The following is a 27,896-nucleotide window of genomic DNA, read 5'->3' as shown; positions in this document are numbered from 1 at the left end:
CAGGTCTAAGGCGAAAGACACGTCGTACATGGCAGCAGGCAAGAGAGAGCTTGTGCAGAGAATCCCTCTTTATAAAACGATCAGATCTCATGAGACTTATTTACAATCATGAGAACAGCATGAGAAAGACCCACCCCCATGATTTAATTACCTCCCACTGGGTCCCTCCAACAACACATGGGAATTGTGGACACTACAATTCAAGATGAGATTTGGGTGGGGACACAGCCAAACCATATTAGGGTCTCTCTATATTGGCCCAGGTGGCTCTGGCCCCAAGTGATCCTCCTACCTCAGCCTCCTGAGAAGTTGGGATTGTAGGCATACACCACTGTGCCCAGTGGAAATTAAGTTTTTACATCCATTTTGGAGAGATGAAAACATTCAAACCATAGCATTCCACCCCTAGTCCCCCATAATTTATGTTCTACTCACATATAAAATACATTAATTTCATCTCAATTGCTGCAAAAAGTCTTAACTCATTCCACATCAACAATAAAGCCTAAGTCCAAAATCTCATCTAAACATCATATGGGTGACAGTCAAGCTACAATTCATCCTGAGGCAAATTTCCCTCTAACTGTGAGCCTGTGAAATCAAACAAGTTACATTCTTTCAAAATACAATGGTGAGACAGGTATAGGATATATGTCCTCATTCTAAAAGGAAGAAATAGGAAAGAAGAAAGGGGTAACAGGTCCAGGTCCCAAGTGATTCCAAAACTTAACAAGGTGAACAACATTAAATCATAAGGCTTGAGAATGATCTTCTTTAATTCTATGCCCTGCCTTCAAGACATACTGGGGTAGGGATTGAGCCCCCAAGGTCCAGGCAGCCCTACCCCAACAGCTTTGCAGGGTGCTGCTCACACAGAAGCTCTCAGGGGTTGGAGTCTGGTGCTTGTGGCTCTCCCAGGCTGGCACTGCATGCTAGTGGCTCTACAGGGTTGAGGTCTCAGAGTGGTCCTGCTCCCACCACTTCGCTAGGCATTGCTCAAGTCGGGTGGCTGTCAGTGGTGGGCCTGCCCTTGCAGCAAACCTCTGCCTGGACTCTAAGGCTGTCTGAGACACCCTTTAAAAGTCTAGCTGGAAGTTGTCATGTTTCCACAGTTCTTGCACTTGGTGAGCTTGCAGTTTTTGTCATATGGACATCACCAAAGTTTACAGCTCCTTCTAGAGTGGTGATCCCAGCTGTATCTGTGCCCTCCTGAGACACAGCTGGGGTGACTGAGGAGTGCACAGTGCTGGAATATGAGACACAGAGACTTGTAGTGACCCTGGGCGGTGGATTTTGAGCACCCTGGATCCCTCCCTTAAAACAACTTTGCCCTCAAAGCCCTGACACTCTGAGCATGTGATAGATGTGGCATCCTCAAAGATCTCTGAAATGCCTTTAGGATCATTCTCCTATTGTCTTGATGAACAGCACCTGGCTTCCTTCTATTCATACTAATCTCCTTATCAAATAGTCTCTTGGCCACAACCTTGGTTTTCGCTCCTAAACATACTTTTTATTCTTTACATGAACAGGCTATAAATTTTCTGAATCTTTAAATTCTGCTTCTTTTTTGATTATAAATCTCATTTTTAAATCATTTTTGCATCTTAGTATAAGCAGTTAAGAGGGAGCACGTGGCTTTCTGAACACTCTGCCTCTTGGATATTTCTTCTACAAATGTCCTAGTTCGTTATTCTTCAGTTCTGCTTTCCACAAAGTCCAAGAACATGGACATAATTCAGCAAAGTTAAGTTATTCATCATTTTGTAAAAAAGGTGACCTTTCTTCCAGTTTCCAATACCTTTTCCTCAATTTTAAGACCTTATTAGAGTGGACTTTACTGCATGTATTTCTACCAGCATTCTGAGCATGACCACTTAAGTAACTTCTGAGAAGAATGAGGCTTACTTTACAGCTATCATCTTCTGAGTCTTCACTAGAATCATCCTGATGTTCTGTTCATGGCAATACTCCACGTTTACTTCAAAACTCTTCCAGCCTCTACCCATTAACCAGTTCCAAAGCTGCTTCCACAGTTTTAGGTATTTGTTATAGCAACATCCTTCTTCTCTGGTATCAATTTCTGTCTTCATCCATTTGTGCTGCTGTAACAAAATATCACAAACCAAAGAGTTTGTAAAACACACAAATTTATTTTCTCACAGTACTGCAGATGGGAAGTCCAAAATCAAGGTGCTGGGAAGTTCAGTTGTCTGCTGAGGGCTGCTCTCTGCTTCCAAGAGGGCACCATGAATGCTGTGTCCTCTGGGAGGGAGGAACACTGTGTCCTTATGTGGCAGAAAGTGGAAGGGCAAAAGGGGCAAAGTCCTTTGTCAAAGCCTTTTATAAGAGCACCTAATCCTATTCATGGGGATGGGGCCCTAAATGACTCAAGATCCTCCCAAAGCCCACACCTCACAGTAATGTTACATTGGGGATTAAGTTTTAACATGAATTTTGGGAGGAACAGAAACATTCAAACCATAGCATCATAAAAATATTAATAATTTTACCTATATTAAAATGAAAGTATTCTGTACACCAAAATACATCATTGGAGAGACTTTGGGTTGAAAAAAAGTCAGTTATTTATTAAAAATAAATATAGCACTGGAAAAAATTGTTAAGATCAACCATGCCAAGGTTCTGGAAATCAATCAAAGATTGACAACTAGTTGAGAAGCATTTATTCCTGTGAAGCCATTAGAGCTTCGGATAAGAACAGCAGGAGTCTCTGCTCTTCTTGCTTGAAGCTGTCCTCATCCCTTGCTCCAATTTGGTTGGTAAGAATTACGGTTTTGCCGGTGCTAGGCTAAGCTGGAAAACCAGAAGTCTTGCTGCCAGAGGAAGCCAGCTCAAGTCACCATAGTGGGTGGAGGGGTGGTTTGAGGAACAAAAACCCAGGGCTTTTCCACTTAAAAATGGTTATTTCTATAAGCAATCAATGGGGGGAAAAAGCCCACAGTAGCTTGCTAATTTAAAATTGCAATTTCAGTTGCAATAGTGGATTAGCCATAAATTTAATTGAGAGGCCTTGGAAATAAGAAAGCCATAGAAGGGCCAAAATAAACTCTATTTACACATATTTTTGTGACTCAGAAACAGACTTGTGCCAGGGAGACCCAAGTCTGGAGATAAAAGCCAAGGGAAACCTCAGAACTGTTTGCAGGCTTAAATGGTTTCCCAACTCACACACAGATGAATCATCAAAGAATAAAGCCTTCCCAAATCAAACACACTCTACCCAAATCATTGTCTGATCACTAAGATACGTAGACACAGGAATCTAGGATAAAACTTAAAGACTTGAGTAGATACATCAGTGACTAAATATCTTAGGGGAAACAGTTTCTCCTCATCCTTACCAACACTTAGTATTGTTCCTCTTTTTTACTATAGCAATTTTACTGAGTATTTGGTTGCTGATTTTATTTGCATTTTCTTATTGACTAATGATGTTGGGCATCTTTCCATGTTTTTATTAGCCACTCATATCCGCTTCAGTGAATTGCCTATTCAAATTATCTGCCCCTTAAAAAAAAATACATGCACTGCTGGTAGAGATTAAAAAATGGTTGGCAGTTTCTTAAAAAGTTAACCACAGAAATAACATACAACTCAGCAATTCCACTTTATATATCTATCCAAGGAACACCAAAATAGCTATCAACCCAAAAAGGTATACACAAGTGTCCATAACATTATTCATAATAATTTAAAGCTGAAAACAATCCAAATGGCCATCAACTAGTGAGTGGATAAACAAAATATGGTACAGCAATACAATGAAATAGCGTTCAGCAATAAAAAGAAAGTAATGTTTTATGTAATATCATGGATGAGCCTCTAAAACACTATTCTGAATGAAAGAAACCAGACACAAGAGACAACATATTATATGACTCCATTTATATGACACTTTTAGAAAATGCAAAACCAAGAACCCAAAGCAGATTAGTGGTTGGCTGGGGCTTGGTTTAAAGCAGCATCGGTGTTATATTCAAATGAGTCTCAATAGCTTTAAAGGGTAAATACGCTTTTATATGTGCTCAATTGGGCAGACTGATTCCTGGCCCTTGAAAACTTGTAAGGTCACCTTAGTTTATCATGACAGAAAAGAAGACCAATTATGTTATGGAGGTCGAAGTAAATATTTTGGCCCTTTGTTATTTAGTTTTAAAGGGACACTCATGACAAATGAAGTCAAAATGTGGTTGAATTTAAGGGTATGATATAGTATTATTCTATTACAAATGAATGTGAGGTTAAAAGTTAGGTTGGTCAGAGAGAACCCTAACCAAAAACGATTGTCTAAATGCACATGCCAGACCCAGAGCAGAACTGGGAACCACACAGAGGCAGGAGAACTTTGGGTAGAGTAGAACTCAGTAGACAGAAAAGAAGAAAATCTCATGCTCTAATCCTGGTCTGGTCACTAACTTTCGGTGTGACCTCAGAAAAGTTCCTTCATAGCTCTAGATGTTGCCATGGACTTACTGATCTATCCACTCTAGACCTGGGCTTCTGAGGCCCATCTCTTTCTCAAACCTTACTTGTGGCATCCCAGTGAGCCTGCAATCCTCAGAACAGAGAGAGCTGTACTGGGCATAGGAGAGGGAGCTCGGTAAAAATGGAGAATGGGAGACAGGGAATAAAGAGAGGAAGTAGAAGAAATGTAACATATAAAAAGACTGCACGTAACTGAAGTGGTTTCATGTCCATAAAATGAAAATAATGCCTTTGCAAGTTCATTGAGGTATGGATAAGGTAGAAAACTTATACTACAGTATTAACTCTTGGACAAACTACCTGTATGACTCTTTTGGTCTCCATATTTTTCTCTATAAAACAAGAAGTTTCGGCTAGATGGTATCCAGGCAAAATGATATGATGAATCTAGGTTTAAGGATAAATAGCACAATATGTATATATATACCTTGAGGGATCTGGGAGGAATCAACACATGGTTCGAAGTGGGCAGGGTTTTTATCTCAGAGCCTCCCCAACCTCCAGAGAGTGGGCCCCTCCCTGTCAGACTTCCCAGACTGCACTGGCGTCACCAAAGTGCTGCTGGGAATTTCTCTGCACAGCCCTGTTCCTAAATCAGCTCCCAGGAGATTGGAGGATGGAGGAGGGTGCCAGTTTAAAGCAGGTCTGATATGATCCAGGACCTGATAGGGTTTCAGCTGCTGGCTTTCTGGCAATTTGCAGAGAAATTAAAGAGATTCTTACAGAGGTTAACTGGCTCAAGTCCTAGGGAGGGGACGCTGTTGCTCAGAAAGAAACACAAAGACTAGATTCATCTTGTTCAAGAATTATAAATAGAACAGTCAGATTAGATTCGGCAGAGGAATGGGGGCACCACGAAAGAGCCAAGTTCTCTTCAAATAAAAAGGCAAGGCTCCAAAGACTCCCAAAGCCCTGAAACAAACATAGCAGGCTTTCAAAAGGGGAAAAGGGAAAGATAGGAAAGATGAAAACTTCAAGAAATGGGCCTTTTCTTTTAACCCACAACTCCTTTCAGGCAAGAAGGCAAAATCATCAGTTCCTGAAAGAGGTTAAAAGTAAATTATCACCCCATAAGGAGTCATTCACTGTAAAAGGAATGAAAATAGTTTACTGCTCTATGGAAAATGCAAGCTGCTTCCAAACTTTAGGTTAAAAACTTGGCAAAGGGAGTCTGGCCTCTCAGTGGGTCTGTCTTGGAGATGTTTATCCAGCGGATGGAGATACTGAGATGGGCCTGGTTTTTCAGGTTTGTTTTTTTGTTCCACATAAGGTTTCCATCAGATACAGTCTGCAAATTGGTGCAAGCCAGGAGGCTGCTGGAGGAAAGGCCCTGATTTAACTGCAGCAGGCCTTGTCTAAACTAGAAAGAACTCTTCTTGGTAAGAACCAAGTGAAGGTGTGCAGCCCAAGCTGAAAGAAGCCCTGAGAGCTGGTGGAAAGCATACTGGCTCTCGCTTTCCAGGTCTGCTTCCAGCACTGAATGCCATATGGTCTTAGACAAGTCACTCGACCTTACTGGGCTGCAGATTCCCCATCTGTTTCACAGTGAGTCTGGCTTCCAACTACATCTCAAGGTTGTTTTAAGGAAGTAATATAAAATGAAAGTTCTCTAGAAATGCCTTTGGTAATGTAGGCAAAAAATAGTTCCCTTCAAGGAGGCCCTAAGTATTTCTACAAAACCAGAGATAATGGAGCCTGCTCAGTCACATCAAACATTTCCTGTTCTTCACAGGATGTCACCTAAATACCTCATCTTCCATCTTCTAAAACACAGTCTACAGAAGCAGTGTAACACCAGGATTAATAGCATGGGTTTTGGTTTAAGACAGGCTAGGATTTGAGTCCTTACTATTCCACTCATTAGTAGTATAACATTGGGAAATTTTCTTAAACTATTTGTATCTCAGTTTACTTCACTGTAAATGTGAATAATGCTGGCCTCCCAGGTTTTCTGTAAGGAATAATACAACTGGAGAATATGCACAAACCACATAGCATGTGTTCAATAACAAGTGGCTATTACTTTTAATGATCATCACCCACTACCATGCTCACCAATTTTATTATCTCTGTATTAAAGCAGACAAGCACATCTTGATTTACTCAAATGCCTCCAGCTATAATTTAAGTCATTTTCCTTTGTTTTCTTAAAATATTATGTTGTCCTTATTATAAATGTAATATAAGGATATAATTCTACTTCCAGAAGGAAGAAGAGGGCATAACTTTCTGTATTTTTCCTGCTAAGTATAACTAAAAGCACTGGACAGAATATGTATAAAACGAATACAGATGGAAAGAAAACGGCAGACCACCTGGAGACCTCAGGGCCCCCAAAAGAACACAATGTTGAGTTCCTTGCACTCTCTTTTTCTTCATATATCCCATATGTAGAGCTGAAAAAGACAGCAACCCAGAAATACCAATGGGCACAGATTAAAAATAGCCTCCCTATCCAAAGGACCAAAAAGGAGTGGCCTAGGAAGGTAGAAAGCTTTTTTAGATAATAACCAGTCTGCTCCCACCAAACAGCACAGAACCTACTGTGGCCCCATCCCACTCATGCCAGCAAAAGCCAATGGGAAGCCTAGACTTAGAATTATATGACAAAGGTTTTTAAAAAGAAATGATCAAAATGCTTCAAAAAACAATGACAAACATACTTAAAGCACATTTTTTAAAGCCTCAGCAGAGAAATAGACAATGTATAAAATAACTAAGTAGGGGAACTTCTGACAAGATGACCGAATAGGAACAGCTCCAGAGTGCAGTTCCCAGCAAGAGCAATGCAGAAGGCAAGTGATCTCTGCATTTCCAACTGAGGTACCAGGTTCACCTCAATGGGACTGGTTACATAGTGAGTGTAGCCCAAGGAGGGCAAACCAAAGCAGGGTGGAGTGTTGCCTCACCCGGGAAGTGCAAAGGGCCAGAGAACTCCCCTTCCTAGCCAAGGGAAGCCATTAGGGACTTTTCCAGACACTCCAGCACTCCAGCTCAGATACTGCATTTTTCCCACAGTCTTTGCAACCCACAGACCAGGAGATTCTCACCAGTATCTGCACCAGCACCCTGGGTTTCCAACACAAAATGGGCAGCTGTTTTAGCTGGCTCCTGGAATGCCATTGAGACAGAACTGCTCATTCCCCTGAAAAAAGGGGGCTAAAGACAGGGAGCCAAGTGATCTGCCTCAGTGGGTCCCACCTCCACAAAGACCAGCAAGCTAAGACCCACTGGCTTGAAATTCTCACAGCCAGCACAGCAGTCTGAGCTATACCTGGGATGGTCAAGCTCCGTGTGGTGAGTACCATCCATCATTACCAAGGCGGTTCTAACCTTGCCATTGTCAATAAAGTCATAGAGAAGTTTACACAGCCACAGGGCAGAGCCCATGGCAGCTCAGGAAGGCCTGTGCAAGCAGACTGTGACTAGACTCCCTTCTTGCCAAGCAGTGTGTCTCTGAAAAAAACAAAAAGGCAGCAGCTCATCAGGGACTTACAAACAAAGCTCCCACCTTCCTGGGACAGAGCACCAGGGAAGAGGAGCAGTTGTGAGTTCCACTTCACCAGACTGAAACATCTCTGCCCAGCAGCTCTGAAGGGAGCAAGGAGCTCCCAGCACAGCACTTGAGCTCTGTTAAGGGACAGACTGCCTCCTCAAGTGGCTGCCTGACCCCCATATATCCTAAGAGATACCTCATACGGGAGAGCTCTGGCTGACATCTGGTGGGTACCCTTCTGGGATGAAGCTACCAGAGGAAAGAACAGGCAGTAATCTTTGCTGTTATGCATCCCCTGCAAGTGATTACCAGGCAAGCAGGGTCTGGAGTGGACCTCCAGCAGACCTGGAGCAGAGGGGCCTGACTGTTGGAAGGAAAACTAAAAAGCAGAAAGAAATAGCTTCCAAATCAACAGAAAGGATGTCCACTCAGAGACCCCATCCGAAAGTCACCAACTTCAAAGACCAAAAGTAAATAAATCCACTAAGATGGGAAGAAATCAGCACAAAAACACTGAAATCTCCAAAAACTAGAACACCTCTTCTACTCCAAGGGATCACAACACCTTACCAGCAAGGGAGCAAAACTGGATGGAGAATGAGTGTGAAGAATTGACAGAAGCAGGCTTCAGAAGGTGGATAATAACAAATTTCTCCAAGCTAAAGGAGCATGTTCTAACCCAATGCAAAGAAACTAAGAACCTTGAAAAAAGGTTAGACGAAATACTAACTAGAATAGCCAGCTTAGAGATGAATATAAATAACTTGATAGAGCTGAAAAACACAGCACGAGAACTTCATGAAGCATACACAAGTCTCAATAGTTGAATCAATCAAGCAATAGTTGAATCGATCAAGTAGAAGAAAGGATATCAGAGATTCAAGATAAACTCAATGAAATAAAATGAGAAGGTAAGATTAGAGAAAAAAGAGTGAAAAGAAATCAACAAAGACTCCAAGAAATATGGGATTATGCGGAAAGACCAAATCTACGTTTCACTAGTGTACCTGAATGTGACAGGGAGAATGAAATCAAGTTGGAAAACACTCTTCAGTTGTTATCCAGGAGAACTTTCCCAACCTAGCAAGGCAGGCTAACATTCAAATTCAGGAAATACAATGAACACCACAAAGATATTCCTAAAGAAGAGCAACCCCAAGGCACATAATCATCAGATTCACCAGGGTTGAAATAAGGAAGAAATACTAAAGGCAGCCACAGAGAAAGGTTGGATTACCCACAAAGGGAAGCCCATCAGACTCACAGCAGATCTCTTGGCAGAAACTCTACAAGCCAGAGACAGTGGGAGCCAATAGTCAACATCCTAAAGAAAAGAATTTTCAACCCAGAATTTCATACCCAGCCAAACTAAGCTTCAAATCTCTGCTTTACAGACAAGCAATTGCTGAGAGATTTCATCACCACTAGGTCTGCCTTACAAGAGCTCCTGAAGGGAGCATAAAACATGGAAAGGAACAACCAGTACTAGCCACTGCAAAAACATGCCAAATTGTAAAGACCATCGACACAATGAAGAAACTGCATCAACTAACAGGCAAAACAACCAGCTAGCATCAAAATGGCACATCAAATTTACACATAACAATAATAACCTTAAATGTAAATGGGCCAAATGCCCCAATCAAAAGACACAGACTGGCAAATTGGATAAAGAATCAAGACCCATTGGTGTGTTGTATTCAGGAGACTCATCTCATGTGCAAAGACACACATATGCTCAAAATAAAGGGATGGAGGAAGATTTACCAAGAAAATGGAGAGCAAAAAAAAAAAAGCAAGGGCTACAATCATAGTCTCTGATAAAACAGACTTTAAACCAATAAAGATCAAAAGAGACAAAGAAGGGCATTACATAATGGGAAAGGAATCAATGCAACAAGAAAAGCTAACTATCCTAAATATGTATGCACCCAATGCAGGAGCACTGAGATACATAAAGCAATTTCTTAATGACCTACAAAGAGACTTAGACTCCCACACAATAATAGTGGGAGACTTTAACACTCTACTGTCAATATTAGACAGATCAATGAGACAGAAAATTAACAACAATATCCAGGACTTGAACTCAGATCTGGACCAAGTGGACCTCATAGACATCTGTAGAACTCTCCACCCCAAATCCACAGAATATACATTCTTTTCAGCACCACATCACACTTACTGTAAAATTGACCACATAATTGTAAGTTAATCACTCCTCAGCAAATGCAAAAGAACTGAAATTATAACAGACAGCCTCTCAGACCACGGTGCAATCAAATTAGAACTCAGGATTAAGAAACTCACTCAAAACCACACAACTACATGGAAACTGAACAACCTGCTCCTGAATGTCGACTGGATAAATAACAAAATGAAGGAAGAAATAAAGATGTTCTTTGAAACCAATGAGAACATACCAGAATCTCTGAGACACATTTAAAGCAATATCTAGAGAGAAATTTATAGCACTAAATGCCCATGTGAGAAACGAGGAAAGATCTAAAATCAACACCCTACTGTCACAATTAAAAGAACTAGAGGAACAAGATCAAACAAATTCAAAAGCTAGCAGAAGACAAGAAATAACTAAGATCAAAGCAGCACTGAAGGAGATAGAGACACAAAAAACCCTTCAAAAAAACAATAAATCCAGTAGCTGGTTTTTTAAAAAGATCAACAAAATAGATAGACTACTAGCCAGACTAATAAAAAAGAAAAGAGAGAAAAATCATATAGATGCAACAAAAAATGATAAAGGGGATATCACCATCAATTCCACAGAAATACAAACTACCATCAGAGATTACTACAAACACCTCTAGGCACATAAACCAGTATATCTAGAAGAAACTGATACATTTCTGGACACTTACATTCTCCCAAAACTAAACCAGGAAGAAGTTGAATCCCTGAATAGACCAATAACAAAGTCTGAATTGAGGCAGCAATTAATAGTCTATCAACCAAAAAAAGTCCAGGACCAGATGGGTTCACAGCCAAATTCTACCAGAGATATAAAAAGGAGCTGGTACCATTCCTTCTGAAACTCTTCCAAACGATACAAAGAAAGCAGAATCCTCCCTAACTCATTTTATGAGACCAACATCATCCTGATACCAAAACGTGACAGACTCACAACTGAAAAAGAAAATTTCAGGTCAGTATCCATGATGAACATTGATGCAAAAATCCTTAATAAAATATTGGCAAACCGAATCCAGCAGCACATCAAAAAGCTTATCCATCACAATCAAGTCAGCTTCATCCCTGGGATGCAAGCCTGGTTTAACATACACAAATCTATAAATGTAATCCATCACATAAAGAGAACCAAAGACAAAAGTCACATGATTATTTCAATAGATGCAGAGAAGGCCTTCGACAAAATTCAACAGCACTTTATGCTAAAAACTCTCAATAAACTAGGTATTGATGGACTATATTTCAAAATAATAAAAGATATTTATGACAAACCCACAGCCAATATCATACTGAATGGGCAAAAGCTGGAAGCATTCCCTTTGAAAACTGGCACAAGACAAGGGTGCTCCCTCTCACCACTCCTATTCAACATAGTATTGGAAGTTCTGGCCAGAACAATCAGGCAAGAAAAAGAAATAAGAGTATTCAATTAGGAAGAGAGGAAGTCAAGTTGTCTCTATTTGCAGATGACATGATTGTATATTTAGAAGACTCATCGTCTAAGCCCAAAATCTCCTTAAGCTGATAAGCAACTTTGGCAAAGTCTCAGAATATAAAATCAATGTGCAAAAGTCACAAGCATTCCTATACACCAATAACAGATAAACAGAGAGCCAAATCATAAGTAAACTCTCCTTCACAATTGCTACAAAAAGAATAAAATACCTAAGAATACAACTAACAAGGGATGTGAAGGACCTCTTCAAGGAGAACTACAAACCACTGCTTAAGGAAATAAGAGACACAAAACAGATGGAAAAACATTCCATGCTCATGGTTAGGAAGAATCAATATCAAGAAATGGCCATACTGACCAAAGTAATTTATAGATTCAATGCTATCCCCATCAAGCTGCCATTGACCTTCTTTACAGAACTGGAAAAAACCATCTTAAATTTCATATGGAACCAAAAAAGAGCCTGCATAGGCAAGGCAATCCTAAGCAAAAAAAAAAAAAAAAAAACAAAGCTGGAGGCATTATGCTACCTGACTTCAAACTATACCACAATGCTACTGTAATCAAAACAGCATGGTACTGGTACTAAAACAAAGATATAGACCAATGGAACAAAACAGAGGCCTCAGAAGTAATGCCACATATCTAGAACCGTCTGATCTTTGACAAACCTGACAAAAACAAGCAATGGGGAGAGGATTCCCTATTCAATAAATGGTGTTGCAAAAACTGGCTAGCCATATGCAGAAAACTGAAACTGGACCCCTTCCTTATGCCTTATACCAAAATTAACTCCAGATGGATTAAAGATTTTTAACATAAGACCTAAAACCATAAAAAAAACCCTAGAAGAAAACCTAGGCAATACCATTCAGGACATGGGCATAGGCAAGAACTTCATGACTAAAACACCAAAAGCATTGGCAACAAAAGCCAAAATAGACAAATGGGATCTAATTAAACTTAACAGCCTCTGCACAGCAAAAGAAACAATCATTAGAGTGAACTAACAACCAACAGAATGGGAGAAAATTTTTGCAATCTACCCATCTGACAAATATCCAGACTCTACAGAGAACGTAAACAAATTTACAAGAAACAAACAAACAACCCCATCAAAAAGTGGGCAAAGGATATGAACAGACCCTTTTCAAAAGAAGACATTTATGCAGCCAACAAACACGAAAAAAAGCTCATCATCACTGGTCATTTGAGAAATGCAAATCAAAACCACACTGAGATACGACCTCATGCCAGTTAGAATGGCGATCATTAAAAAATCAAGAGACAACAGATGCTGGAGAGGATGTGGAGAAATAGGAACATTTTACTCTGTTGGTGGTAGTATAAATTAGTTCAACCATTGTGGAAGACAGTGTGGCAATTCCTCAAGGATCTAGAAATAGAATTAACATTTGATCCAGCAATCCCATTACTGGGCATATACCCAAAGGATTATTAATCATTCTATTATAAAGACACAAGCACACATATGTTCATTGCAACGTGTTTACAATAGTAAAGACTTGGAACCAACCCAAATGCCCATCAATGAGAGACTGAATAAAGAAAATGTGGCACATATACACCATGGAATACTATGCAGCCATAAAAAAGGATGAGTTCATGTCCTTTGCAGGGACATGGATGAAGCTGGAAACCATCATTCTCAGCAAACTGACACAAGAACAGAAAATCAAACACCGCATATTCTCACTCATAGGCGGGTGTTGAACAATGAGAACACATGGACACCGGGAGGGGAGCATCACACACTGACGTCTGTGTGGGGGAAACTAGGGGAGGGACAGTGGGGGTGGGGAGTTGGGGAGGGATAACATGGGGAGAAATGCCAGATATAGGTGATGAGGAGGAAGGCAGCAAACCTCATTGCCATGTATGTACCTATGCAACAATCTTGCATGTTCTTCACATGTACCCCAAAACCTAAAATGCAATAAAATATATATTGTTTTTAAAAAAGAAAAGGAAATAGAAGGATACAAGTTGGAAAGAAAGCAATGAAAATGTCTCTGTTTGCAGATAACATGCTTATCCTTGTAGAAAATCCCCAGAGAGCTAACAAAAAACTCCTAGAACTAATAAGTGAGTTCAGTAAGGTTTCAGGATACAAGATAAACATTTAAAAGTCTATTGTTTTGGTTTTTAATATTTATTTATAAATATATTTTTATATTTCTAACATATGGACACTGATATTGAAAATAGAATACCACTTACAATCACTTAAAAAATGAAATATAAAAACACTTGTACAGAACTTGTATGCTGACAACTACAAAACAATGATGACAGAAATCAGGCCAGGTGTGGTGGTTCACATCTGTAATCCCAGCACTTTAGGAGGCCAAGGTGGGTGGATCACGAAGTCAGGAGTTTGAGACTAGCCTGGCCAATATGGTGAAACCCCATCTCTACTAAAAATACAAAAAAATTCAAAAAGAAAAAATTAACTTGGCATGGTGGCATGCAACTGTAGTCCCAGCTACTCAGGAGGCTGAGGCAGAAGAATCACTTGAACCCAGGAGGTGGAGGTTGCAGTGAGCCGAGATCACACCACTGCACTCCAGCCTGGGCGACAGAGGTAGACTCTGTCTCAAAAAAAAAAAAAAAAAAAAGGAAAATAAAAGAAATCTAAGAATGTCTAACTAAATGGAGGAACATATCATTTTTGATTTGGAAGACTTAACATAGTAAAAGATGCCATTTTTACCCAAATTTATATATAGGTTTAATGCAATTCCTATCAAAATCCTAGAAAGATTTTCTATAGGTATAGATAAAACTATTCTAAAATTTATATGGAAAGGCAAAACAACTAAACATGAAAATAGCCCAACAAAAAAATCTTGGAAATGGAGAATAATGTAGAAAATCAGTTTATCTATTTTCAAGGTTTTTTATATAGCTACAGCAATCAAGACCTGGTATAACACATAGATAATGCAAAAGAACAGAAAACACAGAAATAGACCTACACAAATATGCCCAACTGATTTTGATAAAGATTTGAAAACAATTCCATGGATGAAAGACAGGCTTTTCAACAAACTGTGTTGGAGCAATTAGACATCTATGACAAGAAGGAGGAGGAGAAGGAGGAGATGGAGGGAAAAGTGGGGAGGGGATGGGGGAGGGAAAAGTGAAGAAGGTGAAAGAGAAGGAGAAGGGACAGGAGGAGGGCAAGGAGAGAAACGGGGAAGGAGGAGGAAGCTGTTCAATTTCAATTTTGGTCTTTAAGCCAAAATTAAGCAAATTAAGTCAAAACAAATCACAGAGTTAAATATAAAAGGTAAAACTATAAAACTGTTTTTTAACGGGAGAAAATCTTTGAGATTTAGGGCTAGAGATCCTAAATTTGACACCTAAAGGACAATCCATAAAAGGAAAAATTTATTCATTGAATTTCACCAAAATTGCAAACTTCTGGTTTATGAAAACTGATCTGTTAAGAAGATAAAAAGACAAGCTACAGAGTGTGAAAAAGTATTTGGAAACCACATATTTGATAGTTAGTATCTGGAATATATAAAGAATTCTCAAGTCTCAACAGTAAAAAAGAAACAATCCGATTAGAAAATGTGCAAACATAAAGAGATATTTCATCAAAGAGAATATATAAACGGCAAATAAGTACATGAAAAGATGTTAGCTATTAAGGCAAAGAGAATTAAAATTGTAATTAGATAACACTATATATCCCACCAAATGCTGGTGAGGATGGAGAAAAAAACTGGATCATTCATATCTTGCTGATAGGAAGGTAAAATCGTACAGTCACCCTGGAAAAGAGTTTGGTAGTTTTTTTAAAAAAACACGATATGACCCAGCAATTGCACTCCTGGACTTTTATCACAGAGAAATGAAAACTCGTATTTACACAAAAACCCATACACAAATGTTCATAGCAGCTTTACTCACAACAGGAGAAAACTGGACACAACCCAGACCCTTCAACAGCTGCATGGTTAAACAACCTGTGGTACAACCATACCATGGAATACTACTCAGTAATAAACAGAAAAAAGTTACTGATACATACATCAACATGGATGGCTCTCAAAAGAGTTACATACTGTATAATTCCATGTACATAACATTCATAAGATTGTGAAACACTGACATAAAGAACATATTAATCTCATTGCCAGGATTAAGAAGGAGGTGGAAGCAAATGGGTAGTGGATGTGGCTATAAAAGGGCAACATGAGAGAGCCTTGAATGATGGACTTGACTGTATCCATGTTAGTATCCAGATGATCACTTTTTAATACTCAGGCATATTTAACCAAAGTTTTAAAACTCTTCCTGAGCATGAATGATTTCAAGGAAAGATGATTTTTATTCAGCGGAAGTGGTCTCATATAGCACCTTCTCAGCATAAAAACTATTTTATTTCAGAACTCTTTCTAGAATGGGCTGATCATATTCTCTGCCCCACTAGTGAATTGCCAACCCTTCTTTCTCAATGCTTTGGCTATTCCTTAGAGGTTTCTCATCTAAATACAGAAGAGACAAAATTCAGCTTTGTTCATAGGAGCCAGTGAAATCATAGCAGTGATGCTGTGGATCTTGTCTGTGGTATTTTTTTTTAAGCCAAATACCCAACATCTGGAATATACCACAAAGGAATTACTAAGTGGAAGCACCAAGGTGACCCTAAAGGGAATGGAGTGTTCATTCTGTGATATCTGAAGTGAGTGATGGATCGGAGCATGCAGATAATGGAACCTGGGGCCTTTCATGCTGGCTGTTTGTTCATTTGTTCTGCCCTCAACATCTCAGTAAGGGTGATGCAGACTAATATTGGGACATTTTAGATGAGTCTATTCTACAGAGAAATTATTGCATTCCCTGTCACCACCCTATACTCCAACTTCGCCAACTGCAAAATAAGCATCGTTGACCTGACTTTGGTTCATAAGAGTATTAAGAAGTATAGTGATGTTTCTGCAGTACATCAACACCTTTAAAAAAAAAAGCCTGCATAAATAAATAAAAGACTACTCTGTAAGAAACAACTTCAAGTTCATTAATCACCCAGAGCCTTATAAGAGTTTCTATAAATATTTAACAAAAGTAGACAAATGGCTGGCAACATGAGGATTCAAGTTGCAATAGACTTTGAAAAGAAAAAAACTCACAGAAAACTAAGACTTAAATGGAGGACTTGATAAAGGGATTCCATTTTGGCCATACAGTCTACTGCTTGAAGGACCAGTTCCCAATGGCATATTTCTCATCACATGCACTTCACTCTATGACTCAGCAATTTTGCTCTCAGGTAGTCAACCCAAATAAATGAAAACATGTGTCCTCTAAAACACTTGCACAAATAAATATATAGCATAAAATCTAGAAAACACCCAAGTGTCAATTAACAAGTAAACAGATTACAATATATTTATACAATAGAATACTACTTAGCAACAATATAAGAACAAACTACTACAAGGACATATATTTAAAGCAGTATGTGGAGCAGAAGAAGACAGACACAAAAAAGTACATACTACTCTTTAATTTCATTTATAGGAAGTCCAGGAAGGACCAAACTAACCTGCTGTGAAAGAAATCAGAAGAGTGGTTGTGTCTGGCAGACAGTGGAGGTGGGGTTACAGTTGGTGGGAAAGTAAATAACTGAAAAGAGGAATGAGGACACTTTCTGGGGTAATGGAAATGTTGTATATTTTGATTAGGGAAGTAGTTTCACCAGTGTATACCATTATTGAACTTATCAAACTGAAAACTTAAGATCTGTGCATACTATTGTATGTAAATATATCTTAATAAATAGGGTTTTTTAAGGTGTGGGGCCCACTCATTTCCAAGGGCAGGGAAACTTTATCTCCACTGAATAAATTTTGAATGGGCAGTGGGAAACAAAATAAAGTTCTGTTTTGATCATATCCTTCGATTGTGCTTGTTGAAGATATCAGTTAAATGCACTACTTATTTTGTCCAAGAAAGGCGGAAAGAAAGGAAGAAAGGGAATGTCTGACACCTGCCCTGACTTTTCCTGTTTAATATACTCACTTCCCTCCCTCTCAATGCCATTATTCTTTCCGTTGAGTGTTTCCTCGGGGACTCCTCATCTCCTTTCATCCTAGGTGCTTAATGCTCTCCTGGACAGCCCTGAGGTGGTTGGGTGAGTAGAGATGAATGCTAAAGCACACAGAGGGTGGCACAAGGCAGTGTATAATTGAGGGTTGATTTGCAAGGTACCTGTTCTAAGACCCAAAACTAACTTAGGGGAAAATTCCTCTTCTGAGGGGAATTGGGAGGATGTTTCCCTGAGCTAATGGGGTGAGTATATTTTGAACTTGATCAGCAGAGGCACAGAAGAGGACAATACCATAAAGAGGGTATCTCCACCAAAGGCACAGAATCAGAAAAGCACCAAGCATATGGGGAAAATAAAAAAGTATTAGATATAGCTACCATTTGATGAGCCTATTCTCTTTACCATCAACTTTACATCTACTTATTTATTCGAATTCAGGACAGCTCCTAATTTTACAGATAAGAAAATGAAAACATAGGATGATCAGGGAACTCTTTCAAGGTCTCTTAAGCTAGCAAATGCAGAGTTGAACTTTACATTCAGGTCCTTAGCTCATGCACTTGCAACCCACACCATAATGCTATTGCCCCAGGTTTCTGCAGATGAGATGGCAACAGGGTCTTACGTATGGCATTTTTAGCATACAACAAGATATCAGTTAATTTATTAATTAGTTAAAACAGACAAAAGGATAGTTTAGGAAAATTGAGATGATGTAGAATGAAAAATAGGGAGACAAGAATATAAAGGACATTGGATGACATGCTAAGGAGAATCAATTTTATTACAGTAGAGGGAAGTCAGTAAAGTTCCTAGAGTAAAATCATGTGAACGTGAAAGAAATGTTTTCAGATCATTCTGACAACGATGAACAGGGTAAACTGGGTGGGAACCGACAGCAGGAGTAGGGAGTAAGAGGTTAATAGTATGCTGTATTAGTTCCAACAAGGGTTCATTTAAGTGTCTAAATTAAGTGTGAGAATGGAATTTTGGAAAATATTCAAGAGACGTTATGAAAGAAATATGCTCAAGACCTAGTGTCTAGCAGAACGAAGGACTGAGAAAGGTGAGCTAAGAAAAGAGAAGAGGGTTCTAGGGGTGAGGCCTTGGTCCTGGGAAAAATAGTGGATCTGTGACAGATGTCAGGATGGAGAACTGGAATGAGGGTGATCAGCTCATCAGTACAGCGCATTTGAGATTTGAGATCTGGTGGGACATGCAGATGTTGTGAGATGTGTACAATAGTAAAAGAGCAGGGGATTGAGATTAGGGAACCAAACCTTGGATGACAGAGCAGCTAGTTAAGTGCTTGAACTCTACCGTCAGACAAAGCAGACCAGGATTTGACACCTACCAGCTATCTGAGCCTCAGGTTCTTCCTCCATAAAATGAAATGATTAATGTATCTGGTTTATAGGGTTGATGGGAGGATTAAAATGCACAATAAGTACTCAATAAATGTCAGTTCTGATTATTGAGGTATGTGCATATTTTGGGAGATGGACAAGAAAAAGAGGCCTGGGAGACCCAGATGAGCAACAGCCAGAGGAATTTGGAAAAGACTTAGGAAGTGCCACATGGTCTTAAGGTCTCAGGGGCCTTAAGGAGAAATTGATAAAATGGGATCGAAATGGGCCGCTGACATTGTCTATCAGTGGACTAAAGGAGACAAAGCTGGATATCAGGGGACTGAAGAGATATGGGTAATGTCACAGCAGAGGCAATAGATGTAGACAGATGAGGTAGAAAGTAGAAGAGTTGCTAGAAAGTAAAAGAATTACTAGAAAAAGAGCAAACTCAAATGAAGATTTATTTCCAATATCAAGAAGACTGGACTATGACTGGGCAGAAGTAAATCAAGTAAAGCTCCACTAAACAAGGAGATGTAAAATATACTTAGGAGAATAAATGATAATTAAGGGGCAAAACCCCAGATGGAGGCAGAGGGCAATGAATTCAAGGGCAAATGTGGATGAATTAACTTAAGAAATAGAGAGGGAAATCTTATCTGTAGAGGATGGAGAAGAGACAGAAAGAATCAGGTATAAGAAGGAAAAATGACTGGTATTCCGAGGCTCGATGGATGGTAGGAAAAGATTTGACCCCAAGGCTAAGACACTCCAGCCCTTTACACTTCTTTTAGTATTGACCTGTGAGAAGCAGAACCAGTGGCCTGAGACGGCAAAGAAAGGAGCTGATCACATCCCTCATTCCCACTTGTCCCCAAGTCAAATACACATGCATACCTTACTGACAAAGGAAATAGAATCCAAACAGGCTGTTCTGGGAGCTCTCTCAGTCCCCATCTCTCCAAAATATTGTTCTAGATGCCCAGGAACAAGGGATCCCCAGGGTATTCCAGAAAAACTAAAGAAGAAGTTGAAAAGTTTAGATTGTGGACTTGGTGAGGGGTGCAGCCCTCACTGAACCACCCTCTGGATCAACGATTTCTATGAAAACGTTAAATGTCCCAATTCTCTAATATATGTGGCTTTGAAGACTTGAGTCTCACAGGGGCCTAATTCAACATTTGGCAATCCTTTAGAGTATGTGGTGGTTGGCATTTTCATTGCTTCATTATTTAAAGGGCAATTCATTATGTGCAATGGAAACAAATAAAACTCTATTTCTGACATTTCTAAATCTGAACCCTGAACTCTCAATAAACCTTCCAGTTCCAAAATAATTATTTAAGCAAAGCCCTGGTGTATTCACTCCAACCATTGAGTAGCGTTCCTAATGGTTGGTGAGGCAATCTCCAGTGCTGAGACTTGGGTATTCAAACTTCCCTGAAGAATATTAAATAGTCCCCTACGCTGCAACCCATTAAAGGCAATCTTGTCCTCACAGGCCTCAATCAAATTTGCACAGCAATTAGTCCTGCACGGGGTTTGATACATTTCTTAATTATAAAACAACTTTGTACTCTATTGGCCCTTTCAGATGGGTTAAGAGAACATTAATTACCTCCTCCTGAGACATCAAAGAGTTTCTTTTTTTAATCCCCATTTTAGGGATGAATAAAGCAAGATGTCGGGATGATCTAATGTCTATTGAGCATCTACTATGTGTTCAGTTGACTTTGTGATTTACAGGCATACAAATAAGCATTTGTATGAGGTAAATTATTATTCCTGTTTTACAAATGAGGAAAACAAGTTTAGAGAAGCTAGATTATCTGACGTCGTTCATATTGCCAGTACATCTGTTGGTCTGCCTGAAAATCGTGTTTTGTATGTGGTGTCTCCTGAAATTGATGATGTCCTCCCCTGACTGACTAAAATTATTGAGGCCTGGTTTGGTGGCTCATGCCTGTAATCCCAGCACTTTTAAGTGCTTCCTTGGAAGGCCAAGGAAGTCAGGGTTACAATGAGCTATAGTCGTGCCCCTGCACTCCAGTCTAGGAGACAGAGCGAGATCCTGCCTCTAAAGTGAAAATAAAAATAAAACTGTTATTCATCATGCTTTTTTTGAGCACTTTGTGTATGCCACACAGTGTGCTAGGTGCACTGAAGAATAAAATGACTGGGTGCCTGTTCCCTGTGGACCAGCCGTGAGACAAGCATCTCCTCCCTGGCGTTTCCATAACGGAAGAACTGTGGGAATGCGGAGCAGGGAGCCAGCTTAGTTCAACCAGCTCAGCCCGGGGTGGGCGCGGCCTTCAGAATTCACACAATCTAAAGTGCGTCTCTCCCGAATCCAAATCCCCTGGAAATCGTCATCTCTCCGTCTCACCCTGGTCTTAGGCATTACACAGGGAAGGAAGTTAAAACATGTCAGGAGCCAGCTCTGGCAGAAAAAGAACCCCGGCATTCTCGTGCCCCCTGGCTTTGGCATCAGAGAGTCCCAACCTCCTTCTCTTCCTTTGACTCAGACAGCCCCTCCCCGCGCTCTCTGCAGCATCCCTCCCCCACCTTCAACCAGTCTCGATTCTCTCTTTTTTTTTTTCATTGTAATCTTCCTAAATTGCACATTTCATAAGACCTTCAGGAAAAAAGTCAGGAAATGAGGTTTTAGAGGAAGAGGGAGGCGGAGAGTAGGGGCCGGGTGGGGAGGGTGGAGGGGGAAGCAAACTCCAGGAGAGCGAGTCTTTCATTATCACGACCTGTTAGGCGCACATCCCATCCCTCTCCCTGCGCCACCCTCTCGCTGGATGCGAGCCATCCTCCGGGCTAATGAGCAGAGCACAGGAGATAACTAATCCTAATGCAATTACCGCTCGGCATTACACTGATAGGTTTGAGGCGCTCCCCGTGTGCCCCGCAGCCTGAGACAGGCTCGTGCAGATGTGCCTTCGTCTCCTGTCGGAGACGTTTTGACAGCTGTATACAGCGCAGGGCCCCCTCCCCCCCGACCGCATCCCGGGAGAGTGATCTTTTAACAGCGAGTCCCCATGAAGCCTGTCGGAGGTGAAATGAAATCTTAGCAGCTTGGGGGAAGCCTGGTCGGGCGTGCGCGTTCAGATGCTATTTCCAGGGCGGCGATGGAAGCGGCGGAGACGCGGGCCCCTTCTCTCCGGCCGCCCCCCACCCCCGCCGCTTCCTGAGAGCCTCACGGAGTGTTTAAACTGCAGTGAAAAATTAGAGTGCGCAGGCCCGGCCCTCTCCTGGCGGAGCGCGGCGCTCCCGTGATAGGGGGATGGTTTGCAGCACACATGTTCCTTTGTTTGGCGGGACCACGTGCTCTGTTTGCACAGCAGCATGTGGTACCACTGGAGGAAATCGAACCAACACTGAAAGTTCAAGGAACAGCCAAGCTCTGCTGGGAAGCGGCTGCGTCAGGGCCGGGATGAAGTGAGGAGGCAGGAGGCCGGCTGGACTCCCTCCCTGAGAAGCAGGGGGTGGTGAAAGGGGGACAGTGGAGCCAGCGCTATTTGGGATAAAGGGGACTGCAGGTTGCTGGCACCGAGCTCTCACTGGGAGGGTTTTCTGCGGTAACCAGCCAGTCCTGCCCGGGATGGGAAGTACACTTTGATTATGATTATAACCGCTTGTATTTGAAAGAGGTTCATAGGTGATAAAGGCTTCTCGCAGCCTTTTCTCATTTGATTCTTGTAGAATCATGTGATGCTAAAGTAAGTGCCTCTTCTTCTTGGGGGTAAAGAAGGAGAGGGGAAGGGCTGGAACCTGTGACCCTTGGCAGAGTGTCTGACCTTCCAGGAGGCAAAGTGGGGCAGCTCTGACCATGCTGATGACAAAATGCGTGAAACAGTAATCGTTTGTCTTCTGCACATTTCTCTCTCTCCCCCGCCCCCCCCCACACACATACCCCACCCTCTGTTTAATTACAGAACAGTATATGCTGTGGGTAAAAGAAATCCAAACAATACAGAAATATGAGGTATATACCTATATGGAATAAAAATGGAAAGTCTCCAAAATCAAATTTCCTAAATAGCCATGGTTAAGAATTTCAGTCATGTCTTTATTTTTTCCATGCATATCTGAACATATTTATGCAATTTATTAATATATGCATTTTTATTTTTTAAAAATAGGAAATTACTACACATATCATTCCTTTTAACCATATATCAAAGATGTCTTTCTGAAACAGAATACATAAATCTGTAGCACTGTTCTTTTTAAGAGCTGCATTGTATTTCTTTGTATGGATATACCATTATGTTATTGAATAATCAGAGGGTTTCCAGTTTCTGTTTATACAATGTCGAACTAAACAGCTTTCAATATATGTTGCACATTGTGAAAATACTATTTAAGGATGAATTCCTAAAATTGCTCATTCAAAACAGTGTTGAGCTAAAGGGAAGACACATTTTAAATTTCAATGCACATGGCCAAATCATTAAATAAAAATGTGGCACTAATTTACAAGGCATGTAGGGAAGTAGGCTGTCAGTGTATGACATTAGTGTATGAAAGTTAACTGTTTCCATACATGCCTGACCTGGGTGTTGCAAATTCAACAGAATGAAAAACTGGTGTTCATAAGAATGAAGTTGAACATATTTCTTATAATATTTTTAGTGGCCATTTATCAGTTTTATTCTACAAGTTACCATGTATTTTGCCTATTTTTCTATTGGTCTGCTCATCTTTTTCTTATTAATTTGAAAAAATTCCCTTTAATATTTTGCAAAGGTATTTTCCAGTTCATTTACTATCTTTCAGTTCTGTAATAGAAATGTTCAGTACTTCATACAGTCAGATTTGTCAATCTTTACATTTATGGTTTTCATGGTTAGAAAAACTTTCTCAGACTTCCAGAAAATTAAAATATTCTACTGTATTTTATTTTAACATCTTTAATTTTTTATCATTTTATTTAGCAGATTTTTTGAGCAAGTAACATAGGCCAGACACTATTTCAGAAATTGGGTATATGCACATAGTCTCTGAATTCGTGAAGCTTGTATTCTAGAGTGGGAGATAGGCAATTAACAAAGGAATGAATGAATAATTACAAAATTCAAAGCACTATGAAGAATTAATGGAGAATAATAGAGAATACCTACTTAGGGAGACTGGTCACGGAAGGTAAGATTTAAACTAAGATCTGAAGGATAAGAAATAATCACGGAGGGGAAGATCAGTCCAGGCAGAAGGAACAGCATATGCAAAGGCCCTGAGGAGGAAAATAACTTAGAGTATTTGAGGAAGTTAAAGAAGGCCAGTGTGCCTAGAACACAGTGAGCAAAGTAGCAAGATAAAAAGCCTTATAGACCAAGATGAGGAAGAAATGAGTGGGTGCCTTACAGAGCCAGGTAAAAAAAATCAATCCTATTCTAAATGTAGTGGGAAGCCACTGAATAGCTTGGGGGTGAGGAGATATTAGTGATCTAGTTTGTGTTTTGAGTTATTTAAAGGATGTTCTGGCTTCTTTAAGAATTATGTGAGGGGTATAAGAGCCGAAGCAGTTACCAGGAGGGATTCTGGGAAAGAGGATGGTGACTTGCTGAATAGGTGGTCATGGGGAACTCATTGCCATGACTTGCTGATGAAGTGGATGCAGGTAAAGACGCAGAAGTAATAATCCTGCATAGCTGCTGGGTTCTAGTTTGAGTAATTGTGTAGATGGTAATACCATTTCCTGAGAAACTTACATTTGAGAATGATGTGGGGACGTGGAAAGTTTTAGAGATCAATTCTAATGTGTTGAGTTTAAGGTAATCATGAGATATCCAAGTCAATCTATCAAGTAGGTGGCTGACTGCATAAATCTGGTGCTCAGAGGAGAAGACTAGGTAGTTGGTAAAAATGTAGGAATTGCTGGCCACTAGATATTTAAGTCTATGAAAAGAGTATACAAGGAAGAACAGGGCCTGTCTACAGGCCCTGGAAAACTTTCTTATTTGGAGTTGAATGGAGGAGGAGAACCCAGCAAGGAAGAAGCAGTGGGAACAGTCAATGAGGTAAGGAGGGAAACAAGGAGAGATTGACATCTAGAAGGCCTTTCAGTGACTTTCAGATCATGTCACATAAGCAACCACCTTCTCTGATGAAAATAGAAACTGCACAGCCAAATACATCAGTTGGCCTTACGGTTTTTACCTGAACATAAATTGGATTCACTAACTAGAAGCTGAGCTCTTTACTTCCCCTCCTGCCTCCCTGTTTGGATATAGCTGCAGGTAGACAATCTCATGGATTGAGAGGAGGAGTAATAAAGGGCATCAAATGTTGCCTAGAGGACCCATAATGTGAGGACTAAAAAGAACCCATTAGAGTTGACAACATAGAGCTCACTGATGATATTGACAAGAGCAGTTTTAGTAGAATGAGGAGGTAGGTACTGTAATTGGAGAACCAGGACAACCTCCCTGAGAGAAGACTGGGAATTTAATAGGAGACTTCTATAGATATAATGCCTTCATCTTGTTTTTCTCAAACTGTGTTGTGCATTAGACTCATCTACTCAAAAATACAGTTGCCCAGGCCCCAACACCAGAGACTTAGTGGCTCTGGGTCAGTATTTTAAGTAAGTTCTTCAAGGGATCCAAATGCATAGCAAAGTTTGACAATCACGGCCTTAACTTAAGATTAGATTTCTCAGAATGGAATTTCGGATTCCATGCCCAATTGAAAGAGGAAAGATTTGAGGACAGAAGACCTTTCGAAGACTTTCAGATCATGTCACATAAGCAACTGCCTACTCTGATGAAAATAGTGACTGAACAGCCAAATACATCAGTTGGCCTTACAGTCAAGAGTTTTGACCTGAACACAAATTGGATTCACTAACTATAAGTTGAACTCTTTACTTCCCCTCCTGGCTCCCTGTGTGGATACAGCTGCAGGTGGACTAAAATAACATGGCACAAATGGATTTTCTTTAAATGAAGTTCTCCTGATAATTCAACTATGACTCTTCTGTTGTTCTTCCAACTGACTACATGGTCTAACACTGAGACCATGTCTCTAAAGGCAAAACAACTTCAGAATTCAGAGTCAACTTCCTTATATTTAGCATAGACATTCTAGGTAAGCATTTTATATATGCTATCTCAATCAATCCTCACATGAACCTTTCAAAGCAATTACTTTTATTTCTATTTGATGGATGAATACCTGATTGGAATAAATGGTGCTGAAATCAGTTAGTAAAGATGTCTCAAAAATAGCATTATTTGGCTATATATAGATTTAGTCTGTGTTACTCTTCCTATTGAAAGAAGAGTGGGTTGTTCACTGCCCAAATAATTCTGATATTTGGCTTACCATACCCTCCTGGCCCTGCTGGTTAGACCTGGTTGTTAATAGCCTGAGATCCATTACCAGCTGAATTTTCACACTTTCCCAATTTGAACATGGAGCATGGTGTAGTGCAACGTATACGCATGAGCTCTGGGGCCAAACAGCCAAGGATTCAAATCCTGACTCTTCTCCTGAGTAATTTTGTTGCCTTAGACAAGTCATTTAACTTGTCTAAGCTCCATAGTCCTCATGTGTAAATCAAGGAGCTCTCATGCATATTAAATATATATGCTTTATATAATGTATGCTCAATCATCAGTAACTATTATCATTTATACCAAACCCCATTATACCCCTCAGTCAAGTCTAACTTCCAGCTACATCTCCCATAGGCTATCTTGCTGAAATACTATTTTGGGAGGTACTGCTATTTCTCACTCCTTTCTAATCCCTGATGGGTGTTATTCCAACCACGTTCTGCCCCTTTCCTAAGCCCAACATAGCTGCCTCTCCAATACAAGATCTTATTTTGGATCCTGAAAGAGATTTTGTGTTCAGACCCCTTCTACTTCACTTCTTTCTCAATTTGGTATTTAGATAGAAGAATCTATCTAATCTAGTATTTATACAGCTACCCAGAAAAATTTTAAAAAGTGAAGGACTTTCCCAAAATTAACTTTATAGCAGATAGATAATCAAGTCTCCAGCATCTAAAAATACAGCATTTTCCAAAATCTATCACCTGGCCATGCAAACGATGGTTGGGTACTTCTACAGATAGAAAACTCATTATCTCCAGAGCAACATAATCATTCTATGGCTCTGATTAGTAGAAGCTTCTTTCTTGTGTCTATTAAAATCTAGCTCCTGTAGCTTCCATCTTACCCTTAGAGACCATAAAGAATTAGTCTTTCAAATATTAAACAAAAACCAGCACAGCCTTCTTGCGTTTTCTCTCTCCAAGCTACGTATTTCCAAATCTTTCTGTTACTTTTTATGTAACATGGTTTTTGGTCTTTTCATGACCCTGTCCACTCTCCCCAAATACATTATCTGTCTCTTTCCCTCTTCAAGTGGGCTACCCAAAGCTAAATGCAAAGATGAGGCATAACCAGCACAGGCAGCAAGCTTAGCCCCATCTCTGTTCTAACACTATGTTTCTCTTACCCAACTGAGCGTGGTATACATTTAGGTACACCTGCCATATTTGGAAGGTGGAGGTGAGTTTCCCTGAATTCTGCCATTGCCACCAACAAGTACAGCTGTGGATACTTTGGGATTTTCTGCGGCAGCACTTGGTATTGCCTAGTCACTAGCTTTGTGGGTGATTAAAGACAGTTGCAAAGACATCAGAAGTAGCTTTTGGGTTCCTGCTGCAAAGTTGGTAATTCCAGTAGTAGCCTACTGATTCCTCTTCTTCCTGACTGTGGCAAAGTAGAAACTTTCTTGGCAGACTAAATCCATGGTGTTCTTCTAAGACTCATT

Source organism: Aotus nancymaae, unplaced genomic scaffold (assembly GCF_030222135.1).
Source record: "Aotus nancymaae isolate 86718 unplaced genomic scaffold, 86718_ANA_hifiasm-v0.15.2.pri h1tg000012l, whole genome shotgun sequence".
NCBI classification, from domain to species: Eukaryota; Metazoa; Chordata; class Mammalia; order Primates; family Aotidae; genus Aotus; species Aotus nancymaae.
The sequence above is the reverse complement of the archived record's forward strand: the minus strand, read 5'-3'. Positions refer to the sequence as shown.